Source organism: Centroberyx gerrardi, chromosome 2 (genome assembly GCF_048128805.1).
Source record: "Centroberyx gerrardi isolate f3 chromosome 2, fCenGer3.hap1.cur.20231027, whole genome shotgun sequence".
NCBI lineage: Eukaryota > Metazoa > Chordata > Actinopteri > Beryciformes > Berycidae > Centroberyx > Centroberyx gerrardi.
The window spans coordinates 12,931,902-12,943,000 of record NC_135998.1 but is presented as its reverse complement, the minus strand read 5'-3'; positions in this window follow the sequence as shown (position 1 = coordinate 12,943,000).

The following is an 11,099-nucleotide window of genomic DNA, read 5'->3' as shown; positions in this document are numbered from 1 at the left end:
TCTTACCAGATTCTTTCAATCTGCGCTACTCCAGCCCCTCATCAAACTCCAATCTGCACACAAGTCCTTCAAGCATTCCACTCCCCGGTTCACGTCCAATCCCCTCACACAGTTTCATTACAAAATCTCTGCCACATAGCTGGTGGAACAAAGCACATTACCGCAATACACATGGTGGGAATAAGTGGCAATCCTATTAGAGGCAGTCAAAGTGGCCGCCAGAGCCAGGGGGGCTGCCCATGTAACAACCACAATATTTAACTTTTCCATCTATCAGCAATGAGGCACTGATTACACAAACTGATTACAAACTGATGTAAACATCGAGGTGGAATACGGGCACACAGTGGGATTAGTACGATAATTTGGGGCTAATGCCTGGCTAAATGAACAAAAAGTTAAATTAAAAGTGCATCCTGAAATTAACTTTATACTTGCCCTAGTACGATGCCCCCGTAGGGTAATAATACAGGTAGCTTTTTGTTTATTTTACAATTGGGAATGTGGTGGGGGGGCATGAGAGGGCAGAAATGAGAAATATAAGAACATGGAACTGGGACTAGGGATGGGAGGATATAAGATTTTATCTTTTATCGCGATAAAAACACTCAAGATAATTTTATCTTGGTGAATTTCCATTATCGGGATAATTGTGAATATCCTCACGAGTGTGAATATCCTCACGAGTGACTTTTTTACTAAAACAGGTTCAAAGTAGTACAGTTTGGCTCTATGCCACAATGACAGTTGGACTTTATTTTATTTAAAGAACAGACTCACACAATGTTGCTATTTTTTATTTATTTATTTATCCTTTATTTATGCAGGGGGACCTTATAATTTATGATTACCTTATTTAAGATTGTTTTTGGTTTTTTTGCATTCATTCTGCTGTCCTTGCTGTACCTCTGTCTGTGTGATCTGAAAACAAAACAAGTTATTCATTTACTGTGCATTTACAACACATAACTAATTGAACCATGTGAATGCTTGGATATCAGGTTGATAGGTAGATTATTTTTATTAATGGATTTTTTTCTCTCATTGTGATTACCTGCTGGGTGTTGGCGAGAGTCTGAATCTGTCCTTGTTTGTTTTTCACTAAAAAGGATGTTCACAAAAAAAAGATTTGTGTCCTATGATGCAATAAAAATATTTGTTTCTTAACAAAATGTAAGGTAAAGTGATTCCAGTATGTTTTGCCATTTTAAGAGTTTTAAGCATATTTTGATGATTGTTGGGATAATATCGTGAATCGCAATCATTTTGGCCAGGATAATCGTGACATGAAATTTTCATATCGTCCCATGCCTAACTGGGACATGTATGTGTGGCTCTGGCAATGTCTTATGGTTCCCATCCAAAAATTTGTGAGGACAACTGTCTCTTACACATTTAGAGACAAATTAAGAGACTCAGAGACATTTATGACATCTGTTGAAAAGTATTGTAATCTTCAGTACCGAGTGACGGAACTTCACATACAGTGCAAAGGCACAGTGAAAGACATACTATTAAAAATTGGATTCACTAATAATCTAAAGCTATGTCCATTCCAGCAGAGTGGCATGCAGCATGTTGGCAACTGTAAGGTGTAGTTAGTGACCCAGAGTGCGTTGGTCCAGTGAGCCATTAGGAAGTTATGGTGGATAAATAAGATGCATGGAATAAATTCATCCAGCCATGCTGCTAGGTAGAAACTAAATAAAAACAGTTATCAGCTAATCATGTGCAATTGCCTCTCATGGTGCCATAATATAATCTAACACCTGCCAAGTGGAACTGACAACTGAAATAATGTCAGTGACAAAAGGTAAAACTGTTTAAAGTACTTTCTGGTAGAGGCGGGCAGTGATAGATGTCATTTTGTCCTTTTTTCCTACAACCACAAGTTTATGAGAAATCAAAGCAAGGTTTACAAGAATGGATCACGTGTTTCCAGACAAAGCAAATGCCCCGACCGTTCCAAGTGAAAGTGTCTCCCATGACGTCTCTCAGGAGATCATGTCTGTACACGGGCAAGACATCTGACACTTTTATATTCTATTGTGGGTGACAGAAACGGATACCCTCACTCTTGGCTGCGTCATTTTTTTGTGAGGAATGAGGATGAGGTCATTATTGTCATCTCACATGCACACAAATAACACACACACACCTCTGAAAACCAGCTTGTCTGGTTTGTAACCATGTTTTTTTCATTTTTTCTTTTAGCAGATATTGTGTAAGTATGGTTGTTATGGTTATGTATTGCTGGCATGGGACAGCGGTTTGGCAGAGTGTGCTTGTGCAAAAAACAAATAGCACATACACACACACACTTGCACACACTGCCTGGACTCTCCTCTTGGACACCATATCGTACTGTGAAAACAAGTCTACCTGCAGCATGAAAGCATTTTGGATCATGTACATTTCAGAGGGAAGTATCTCATGCAACTCGTGTCCCTTGACAATGCAAAGCCTCAAAATCAATGCGTGGTGCGCCGATTTTTTAAGTGGTGCTACTTATAGGCATTTGTATGACATACCGAAGTACGTAAGTGAAATGTGGTGATGCTAGTGGGGCTACAGCATGCACCTTCTATCAATTTGTCAACATTTGACAACTAGCGCGCAAGCTGGGTTAAGCTTTGTAGGTCATGCAGAGGCCCACCCACCAATGAAGAGGCAAATGGTCAGCAGATGATTCCATAACACAAGAACTGACGGATAGTGAAATACACAATACAAATAACCAAGTCAACACCTACACACAATAGCCACACAGAATGAGATTAGTGCCAGTAGTATATGAATTGCATACATTTTAATGTAAAAAAAAAAAAAAGGATTTGTTGAATAAATTAATTACAAAATTGAATGTGTAAGGACAAATTTGAAATTGAATACAACCGCTTGAAATTGAATGATTTTTGTTTTTTTGTTCCCTGAGTGTCAACTGGAAGGTATCTGCATCCTACAAGGCTGCCAACAGTGGGCTCATACAGCCACCCTAAATCAAAATCTGTTTGCATATAGCAGAGCAAGATAGTAGTGGTATAATAAATATCCATCCATATCAGAGCAAAATACTGCAAGGGCTCAATGAGGTTGGATGTTGATGAAAGCGAGGCAGTGGAGAGTGTTTTTGTTTCCAAGCAGGCCGCACGTGTCGGTCATCATGACTCATTAATGCTCCCATTGACACCGAGGCATGAGAGAGAGTGTGTGTGTGTGTGTGTGTGTGTGTGTGTTGTACGCATGTGTGCGGTCCATGTGGGTACTGTTGCCTTGTACTGATGTTGGTAAGAGGATCTATGCTGTGTTGTGCTTTGCTGTGTTAATAATTCAGAGAGGAACTCTGAATTATTAGAAAGAAAATCTCTCCTCGATGTCCTCCTTATGTCTGTGTGTGTGTTTGTGTGTCCTGTGGCCCCTGTGACCCCTGTGACCCGGCCTGCTCAGGTTACATCCTGTTACACTAGCCTCTTTGGCTCTGTAAAGGATGTGGGACTGTGCATGTGTCTGTCTACTGTGCATGTGTCTGTGCAAGTTAGGACAATGAGCAATTAAATCTTGATTGTGCTCATGCAAGGTGGGAATAGAGGCACTAGAAATCTAATTTACTGATAGGATCTTTGCTTTTGTGCCTAAAAGTCAGCTTAGATTTCAAAAGCAGATTGACTTAAAAAGAGATTTGATTGTGAGAGGCCTGGTGTCAGGTCTAAGAATATATCAAGCACCACAGTTTAGACAGATTAGAATCTAGACTGAACAGGATCCTCACTACTTGAGTTCCTTTAGTGGGAAACAGGACAGCCGATTTAAAAATAGACTAAGCCTAAACCTATGCCAATAAGATGCCATACGCAGTTTGATAAACAGACTTAAATTTTACAAATAATCTGTAATTATTTTTGGCCTCTTGATAAACAACAGAGACCAGGTTGCCTTCACTAGTGATTGTGTATCAATGTTGAGCTACAAAGCCAAACAGCAAACTTCAAAGTTTATCACCCGTTCTGACAAAAGTATAATAGGTACATAAGTGTTCTGTCTATCATTTAATAGCATTTAATGATATTGTTTTTGTTGATATGAAATCTAAACCCTACAAATGATCTTATAACAAAAAAGTAGCTATTACTTTTTGCTTATTTGTTAAAATTAACACGTGATGACTGGCACATAAACTGTCATTTTCTCTCTCTTTTTTTTTAATCTAAACATATATAGGTTGCATTTAATTATTTGTGCTTAAAAAATGAATGTCATCCCCCTTCATATCACCAACTGCTCCTAAAACAACACTGTAAATAGAGCCACAGATACAGTATATACAGTACCTGTTGTGTAAATGTCTCCATCCACCTGTAGACTGCTGTTTAGAACCAAAGCCACATGCATTCAACATTATTGAACCTCATCATCTACAGTATCTATTCGGCCAGTCACAACTGTCCTTTCTCAATTCAGTCATGATAAGTTGAGTCTGCATTAAAATTCACATGAGCTATGACGTCTTCTCTCTCACTTTTTATTACACAGTAATACTGAAAGACAAAGAAACAGAAATATACTGACAGACCGTGACACCTCATTAGCAGGAAAACAGCAAAGGAGAGTTTACCAAGTGGTCCAGTTTAACTGTATGTTCACCATTGTTAACAGTAGCAGTAGTATCCGCTCTTAATAGCCGCTCTGGCAGAATTCACAATGATCAATGAGTAAAAAAAAGAAAACAAAAACACTGAATTCACTGTGTTTTGATGAAAGAGTTTGCTAACTGTGATTAATTTGTAATCAAGATGCAAAAATCTGTGCATTTGTTCATTGGCTGTATTTAAATGTTCAGATGTAGCCTTTGCCCGGGCCTCATTGTCTTACAGTGTCAATTGTTAGTCAGACATGTGAGGAAGGTATCAAGATGTCAGTGACTGAGGATAGTAGGCTAATTACTGGTTCGGCTTCCAGACAAGCACACGAAAGTTACAAATCTAACCAACATTTTTTTGTGACTTGCCAGCCCACTGAGTACGTAGATTAAAATTAAAAAGTTGGTTATATATTTTAAAGTTGTAGAAAACAAATGCAGTTCATAAAATGAGTGAAAGAACATTCTGAATTTATGGAGTTCAAACCTCAGGATAGAGCTGTATGCATGTTATTTAAAAAGTGGGTTCACACAGGAACATGCAATCTGGTTTTTAATCAAAGTGGATGTCTTTTCCATGTCCTGAAATGAAAATATCAGGATCTGGGACACACAGGGTTAAAACTCAATTTTTTCTCTTCCTGTGTAAATCCAATCATAGAGGTGGGGATGAGCAAGTGTACAGTCAGACCGGTGAGTACCAGCAGCAGCAGAATACAGAACAACCTGACATTTCAAACCCTCTGCTAATCCCTCCACAATCCTAAACACATTCTGAGTACATATGCACACACACACACACTCCTGCCTGATCTGCTCAGAACAGATACTAGCTCTGCTGTTAATATTGGTGCACAAATCCAATCTGGATCTGCAGCACTTGGTACAATCTCTGTCAATATTTTTACTGCCACTTTGTCTTTGTCTTATGGTCCGAGTGTCTACAGCCCAGACTGATCACAGTAACTGTCAACTCTCCTGAACAAATTCACCTTAACTGAACAAGAGTACAGTAAAAGTGTGTCAAAGAGCTTTCTCAGCATAAAACAATTCATATAGCATCTTCATTTAAATCTGTCCAAGTATTTGCACTCTGGGAAAGCTTTGAAGTGTGTGTGGGTGTGTGTGTGAGAAAAAGACATTTAAAGGAAATCCATAATCTCTTCAAATGTGCTTGACATTCAGGCACGACGCCAACAATCCTCCAGCGTTATATTATCTAACATTGTTGCTGTTGTCACTGTAACACATGCAACAGGTTCACATGCAATAGGCGTTGGACATTGACTACCATGCATCATACACACACACACACACACACACACACCAATGCTTTTTTCAAATCTGATTGCACTATATTTACAAGTGAATCATAGGTGGGACAACAATACCTTTATTTTGTGATGCATCAGTCTCAAAGCACTTAAAGGATTCAGTAACACCTTGGACTAGGAGTTTCTGGCTTCCACAGTAATTTGTTGCTGAAATAAGACCGAAATCCACTGAATTTATAGATTACTATTATTACCCACAAAACCCAGTGACTTGATAAGGCGTCTAAGCACCTAGTAATTCCAGCATGGACTTGCCAAGCTGGCTTGAAACAGGTCTGGCCTCGCGTGCAGCGAGGGGCTGCCTGGAGTGGCTCAGCAGCTAATGAATTGGAGCCCTTGTTCCCCTTTGTTTTGGTCACGGAGTAAACCACACTGATGACCTACACAGGTTTTCCGAGCTATAGCCTACTTTCAATGCAATCAGCGGCTGCCACCAACAAACTTCCTTATGGAGATGGTATGTACATTAACATGCATGCTGCAGCCACTGTTTAATGATGATGAAGCCTATTTTCCTTTTCCTGCATTTATTTGTTTCAGGTGAGTTAATAAATAAATATTTGTTAAAAAAATAATAAAAATATTTGTTGTGCTATTATTGTTCCAGTGGCTAAAAATACAACTGACAACTTACCCCACCATGTGTGACAACACGCCCCACAGTGGCTTCACAGGCCACTTGTTGGCTAAAATACCGCCTAAAACCACAGAGTGAAAAATCACTAGCCTATAATATTCCTATAGGGACTTAGCACGTCTATGGTACTCTATAGTGAGTTTATTGGAGAACTGAAATTTTGGCACAATAAATAAATAGATCATATTAGATATTGATTTTCTGTTTCTTTATTGTGTATAGATACACCCACAAGTCAAAATAGTGCAATTCCACGCTTCACAGATGCAAGTGGCAAAAACTAGACAAGAGAAAAAGAAGAAAACAGAGCAGAATGGCGGCTCCTGCACGGCGTCCGGTGGACACAGCAACACTGAATAAAATAGGAAGCCTTGAACCTGGTATCTCTGATGTGGCAAACCTATGTTTTACCAACCACACTAAAAAAACACAGGGCAGCAGACAGGCTCATAGAGTCTTTATATCTGTGTCCCACAATGCCACGTGCGCAGTGCAGAACTGACGAAATCAATTCTTACAAAGCAAAGATTTTTATCACATGAAGGGGTAGCATCAGCTGTTAAGGAAGTGTGAGAAAGTACAGGAACAAGAGGAACGTTTTGTTTTTATAGGAGCCGATTAGAAAGAGCACATTACTTACTCAATTGACTCAAACTATTGATGTCCATCTTGAGGTGGATGAGTCTGCACAGGCCCGCAATCAATCCAATTAACAGTATCTGCAGCTAAGAGACACACATTCAATCAACACCAAGCTTAGACAGAAAGGGTTCAAACACTCTAACCACAATCTTGAATCTTGAGTAGACATTCTAACAAGCATCAAGCCATATTACACAGTAGAGACACATGACATAAAAACAATCTGTTTCAGTAGTGCACATTATGACAATCGAGTTTCTGTGCATTCTTTTTGGGTTTGACTTCCAGCTACCTGTGGGCTACTCACTCTTTTTGAAGAAAGTGTAATTGCTTGCATTCACAAACATTTCAGGTTACTGTGAGTCTGTGACCCCTTTTAATGAAGCGTTACAGCTTGCAATAAGCAACATTGTAGGTTCTTCTCATTTATTGGAAGATGTCTTTGTGTCCTGCACTAAGTGACTGTAACACAAAGATACTCCATCCTTGAGAAGATACATTTGAATTCTACAACAACACTGCATGATACACTACTCTCTTCTTTCTTTGATAATTGCCATCTGTTGCATAGGGTTTCATAAAATAACCTACAGCTAACATTCCCATTTGACTCTCAGGAAGCACTGCCACAGACCCCGTCCACCTGTTCCAAAAACGTTCCTCTAGGAGACAGTACCGATCATTAAGGCGTCCCGCCATTTCGAAAGCTTCAGCTGTCAATCTATACTCAACCGGCCTTCTTAACAGTCACTCCCTTCACCCTAAGACATTCAAATTCTGCCAAAATCCTGGACAACCAGCGCCCGCAATGCTGACCTGGGACATCTGTGCTGTACTTGACATGTGTTCATGCATCTATGCTTTAGACTAGAGGATAGTGCAGCTTTCATAATGATCTAGTAATGTCTGCATGCCTGGACAGCCGTGGTCACCTCACAAAAACACTTAGCCACCCCACTGCCAACAAAATGTTTTACAACGGTGACAGAAGTTTGTCCAGTGGTGGAACCTTTAACAAAATGACCACAGTGACTACTAGGCTACTCATTCTGAAGAACGGTCCCTTTCAGAGTGTTAAAATATTGATGCATTAACCTGTAATAAGTATTTTAATGTTGTAGGTCCATCTGCTCCATATACTGTTGGGGAGTTTAAACTCTAACAATGCATCACATTTTATGAGCTTACTGCATGTTTTGTATGTAAAACCTTATTCTGCAAAGTAACTACAGCCGTCAGATAAATGTAATGCAGTAAAAAGTACAATATTTCTATAGTTTATATAGTAAAACTCTAAAACCTTGCAAAATGGAAATACTCAAGTAAAGTGCCAGTACCTCAAAACTGAACTTAAGTAGGCTACAGTACTTGAGTAAATGTACTTAGTTACTTTCCACCTCTGCCAATTTGTGAGTGACATTATTATTGTTTGACACAGGTTAGCACTGACTAAGTACCTACCTTCATTTGAGATTTCTCCACTGTTTATTATTTCATTACAAAAAGCACTAGTTTTGTTTTCAAGTGCAGTAAGTTCAAGCATGTTAAGGTGATGCATGCAGACTGTCCCTTAGTGTTGAGGTCCTGTTGTGTTTGTACCACGTGTGTCAGTTTGCGCGCCTCTGCACAAATGTCAAGGCAAATTCCTGCACATTTATTTGTGTGACACATTTTAATTTCAAAATCTACTTAATCTAAATGATTGACTCACAAATTACATATACATTTACACAATTATATAATTGATAGGCACAGTTACATTATTCCTTTAAGGCAACGTTAACGCTGAGCAACATTGACAATATGATATATGACAATATGATAACCAAGGGTGGGAGTAACTAATCACATTTACTCCAGTTACTACAAGTAGCTTTTTTGTGTACTTGTAAGCAACTCTGTACTTACTATAAGTACATTTTACTTAGAGTAAAAGGTACAGAGTTAATTTTTACTTTTACTAAAGTAGATTTTTACACCAGTAGTCTACTTTTACGTCTACTTCAGTAAAATCTAAGCAAGGTAACTAGATGAGTAGGATGCTGTACTCTTTCCACCACTGATGATAACTCTAAACATAAAGCTAGGGCATCAGCTGCAAGGGAGAAAAAAAAAACCTAAATATTTGAATGGATTGAGACGTACTTACTTACGATGTTATCACCATTAGTCAAAGTATGTCTTCGGTTACAGTTTCGGAGAGTTTCTTCAGGTCCTGTTGAATGAAAATGCGGTGGCGGGACAGTCTGACCAAATCAACACAGCCAAGTCCTCTTCCCCAGTCTTCTCTGTTGTTTCAGGTTTTGCTGTGCAGAAGTAACGGAGCTGGGTGAAATGACCCAGCCGATTGTTTTGGAAACTCCTTACAATGAGGCTGCTAGTGCTTGATGCCACACTCTGATCTGGAGGGCGGAGACCAGACCAGGGATCCAACCTGGGGCAGTCTTGGGTTTGAATGAAAACCTGCACGGTTGAATAGCCTACCTATGCTGCCTACCGAAAAAAACATAAACGGGATAGGCTACTAATTACATTGCTTATAATAACGCTGATGCTGAGTTTAGATAATTTACCCTTGGATTAAGTATTTTACCTTACATACATTCTTAAGCTTGTACTGTCATTATTTCCCCTGTGTAAAACATAATGCTATCTTCTGTAGTCTTTATGCCACATTAAGTTGCAACCATTACGAAAATCACTGTAATAGCCTATAATATTCCCATAGGGACTTGGAGTGTTTTTTGTGCCTTCAGCAAGGATTTAACCCCCTTGACTTTTTCTGGATGTTGTGGTGTTATAGCCTAATCAATAATCTATACAAAATATCCCATAATGACTCAGTGGAAAATATGTTTTTTTATTTATTTATTGGAAATTGACAAAAATGTCTCATTTAAGGTATTATTGACAGTTCCTTGGACTTCATCGTAGTTTCTCCTTTGACATGCACATATGCGAGTTATTGATTGATTGATTTGTTTGTTTAATCATTTAATTTTCACTCTAGTGGTCATTCTAAATCCAATCAATTCAATTGGCTACAAATTGACTCCAATCAAGTTGTAGAGACATCCCAATAACATTCAAAGGAATTTGGATGAATCTTAATTAAATTCGACGTGTCAATGCAAAGGGGATGAAAAGCTACTTACTGACTCAAAGCATTTCAGCTTTCTTAATTTGTAAAGAAAATGCTAAATAATAAAAAAAAAAGACATTGACATTATGGATTATTTTGTGGTGAACAGCGATAAAAATCAGAATTTAATCAATTTTGATATCAGGCTGTAACACTATGCTGCAACAGTCAAGGGTGTTGCATAAAGTGTGAAGTAGTTAGAAGAATAAAGCAGAATTTGTAGCATCTGCAAATCTGTACTGTACATTATCTACAAAAGTAATAAAAAGATCACCAGGACATTGTACAGGCAACAGGTTCAGTGATGTTATGGTTTATGGTATACGATGCACTCTAGTGGTGATTTTCTGTAATTGTAATAATAGCAATAAGGAAAGACACCAATGTTTCTTGATAATAAAATTCAGAGAGAAAAAACAAAAACATTACAGAAAGGCAATTATATTTTATTCAAATAATGAACCAGATACAGTATGTATAGAATAATTAATTTTGAGGTCCCATTTTTGTTTTGTTAGGGACCTCTCATGCTATGACAATACAATGGTATGTGTTCAATATGTTGGCATGCATTTGGGGAAAAGAGACCCCAAAGCTCTTACTAAAATAAATAACTAACTCTACAGAATGCAAAGTCATGTGAACAATAAAGGTAATCACTTAGCCTGGCCCTTCTGGTGAGAATGGGCCAAGACTGTATTGAAACAA